Source organism: Tachyglossus aculeatus, chromosome 5 (genome assembly GCF_015852505.1).
Source record: "Tachyglossus aculeatus isolate mTacAcu1 chromosome 5, mTacAcu1.pri, whole genome shotgun sequence".
In the NCBI taxonomy this organism is placed as follows: domain Eukaryota; kingdom Metazoa; phylum Chordata; class Mammalia; order Monotremata; family Tachyglossidae; genus Tachyglossus; species Tachyglossus aculeatus.
This window is the reverse complement of record NC_052070.1, coordinates 74018773-74021735: the sequence shown is the minus strand read 5'-3', so window position 1 is coordinate 74021735 and position 2963 is coordinate 74018773. Positions and strand designations below refer to the sequence as shown.

Here is a 2963-nt window from a genome sequence, read left to right as displayed (position 1 = left end):
GCGTACTCACTGTGCCTCATTCTCATCTTTCTCACCTCAGACCTCTTACTCATGTCCTCCCTGCTGCTTGGAACTCCTTCCTCCCTATCAAATCAGTGGTATTTATTATGTGATTACTGTGTGCAGAGCACTGTAGTGATTGAAAAAGTACAACATAAATCTGGTAAACATGCTCCCTGCCCACAACAAGCTTATAGTCTAGAGGTCATATTCAACAAACCACTGCTCTCCCCCATCTTCAAGTACTTTCTGAAATCATATATCCTCCAGGAGGCCTTCTATTAATTTCTCATTTCCCCAACTTTACCCATTTCTCTCACTTTAACACTCAAGAAAGCTCACTGTGGGTGGGGAATGTGTCTACCAACTGTTACAGCATACTCTCCAGAGCACTTAGTACAGTGCTCTGCACAAATTAAGTGCTCAATAAATTCCATCGATTGATTGATATCACCCAAGTACTTGGGTCCTCATCTATCCCCCACCCCACTTTCCCCATAACACTTATGTATATACCTTTACACTTTATTGAGTCCACTTGTTTACTGCTGTATTGTACTGTCCCAAGTGCTTAGAACAGTGCTCCGCATACTGTAAGTGCTCAATAAATAGAATTGAATGAATTAACTTACCTGCAATTTATTTTATCATCTATCTCCCCCACTAGGTGCCATGCTCCTTGAGGGTGAGAATCTTATCCACTAACTCTATCAGTTAGTAGATAATACTTAGTAGATTATCCTAACCCTCTCAGGATCACACCTGGAGAGTTTCCAGTACTCTGCTAGTATTGGCTATGGGAGAGAGAGTCAAGCAGAGGCATACCCATTCCATTCCTAGCTTGGGCAGTGGCTAGTAAGTGGAAGGCAATCTGCTACCAGCCAAAACTCACCCATGCTGGGCAGCAGTGGCATGGGAGAGAGTAGAGGGTGGAGACTCAAGCTTATTGCACAGGAGGAGGCACCAGTAAACCACTTCCTTATTTTTACCAAGAAACCTCTATGGATACACTGCCAGAACGATTGCAGATGGAGGTGGAACATTTAGGGAGAGATGCGTCCATGGCGACTCTATGGGTCAGAAACAACTTGACAGCATAAGACAAGAGTATCTTAACTATCATGTATCTACCTGAGCACTTAGTACAGTGCCTTGACACATAGTAAGCACTTAAATACCACAATAATTATTATCCTATTGTACTCTCCCAAACAGTACAGTGCCTTATTCCCCCCTCCACGCCCTCTCCATCCCCCTTGCCTTACCTCCTTCCCCTCCCCACTGCACCTGTATATGTGTATATGTTTTTATGTATTTATTACTCTATTTTATTTGTACATATTTATTCTATTTATTTTATTTTGTTAATATGTTTTGTTTTGTTCTCTGTCTCCCCCTTCTAGACTGTGAGCCCACTATCGGGTAGGGACCATCTCTATATGTTGCCAACTTGTACTTCCCAAGTGCTTAGTATAGTGCTCTGCACACAGTAAGTGCTCAATAAATACGATTGAATGAATACAGTGCTCCATACAGAATAAACGATCAGTTGGTAGTATAAATTGATTGATTCCTGACAATTGGGTGTGTGGGGGGGCGGGGGGGACCAGCAGAGATAAAATCCTTATTTGCAGCCCATGAGTAGTGAGCAGGTGTGCCCGGCCCAGAGAGCAGGACTATTCTGGCAGAAATGGTCTGAGCAGCAGTGAGCCGTGGGGTGCTCTCCCCTGAACACACTTAACAGCAACACCAAGCATCAGCACCTCCCACCATCCTCAGAGATACTCCTGGCACATCTCTTGGGTAAGATCAACTTGCCCCATGGCAAGGAATAGTTTTGAACTCGACATATTTGCCTCTCTTTTTGATCTGCTCCTCATTAGCCTCTCCTTTGCCTTCAAACATAGTTAATACTTCCCTGATCAAAGCACTGTCATAAGAAGAGCTCCAGCCATGGTTGTTTTACTGCATGTTCCCATTAAAGATGCACTTTTGTGCTCAGGCAGAGAAAATAATGAGAATTTTCCATCTGGAGGGAGAAGGGAATAAAAGAATCAGTTTTCCCTTGTCTAAAGGCTTTGCAGATCTGGCAGGAGAAGTTTGGAAAAGGCTACAAGGCCCAGACCTTTTCACTGATGACAAAGAATGAAGATTTGTTCCTGGGATCCTAAAGCTTCAGAAACTCAGTCTCTCAAGTTCCTCTATGCTCTATACACTTATCCCCAAGCCCTCCACCTTAGCTTGTTCTACTTATTGCCTGTATATATGTTACTGTTGCTATTACTATGATATCCTTTAAGTGCTTACTATGTGCTTACTGTATGGGTGGATGTGTTCTCCAAATTCACAGATAACTCAATCGTATTTATTGAATGTTTACTATGTGCAAAGCACTGTACTAAGTGTTTGGGAGAGTACAATATAACATCAGACACATTACCTGCCCACAAAGAGCTCGCAGTCTCGTCACAATATACAACTCAGACTTGTTGGAACAGCTTTAGGACTGCTTTTTCTATTAAAATGTTTTTGGCCACCAGTTGCTTTCCCCTAGACCCAGCCTAATTTCTTTCTTATCCTGTTCTAGACATAGCTAGTAGTGCTGTGAGATGGGACAGGAGGGCCTGTGGGAATTCCTATTTAGTCATTTATATGTGTTCCTGTTTTATTTTCTTTCATGACTGTGTGACTTCTGCACTTCACACTCCACCTCATTTCAATGCCCACTTTGGGCTCACTGTTGTCACAGTCCTCCCCCGCCCCTCTTTTTTTTTTTAATACATATATGGTCTTGGTTAAACACTTACTGTGTGCCAGGGACTGTACTAAGTGCAGGAATAGATAATCAGGTTGGACAGTTCATGTCCCACATGGGGCTCACAGTATTAATCCTCATTTCTTCCCAAGACATCCCATCCTCTTTATGGGCCTCCTTAAACAGTCCATTCTGCCTCCTGACCACT

The 2963-nt window shown here is 43.0% G+C and overlaps 1 non-coding gene across 1 annotated transcript; it reads left to right on the top strand.

Annotated features, from left to right (window-relative positions):
* The first annotated feature begins 744 nt into the window (after positions 1 to 744).
* On the top strand, positions 745 to 882 carry LOC119929053. The gene has a single exon (XR_005451198.1). It is a non-coding gene; the product is annotated as a small nucleolar RNA SNORA7 (small nucleolar RNA).
* The last annotated feature ends 2081 nt before the right edge of the window (positions 883 to 2963 follow it).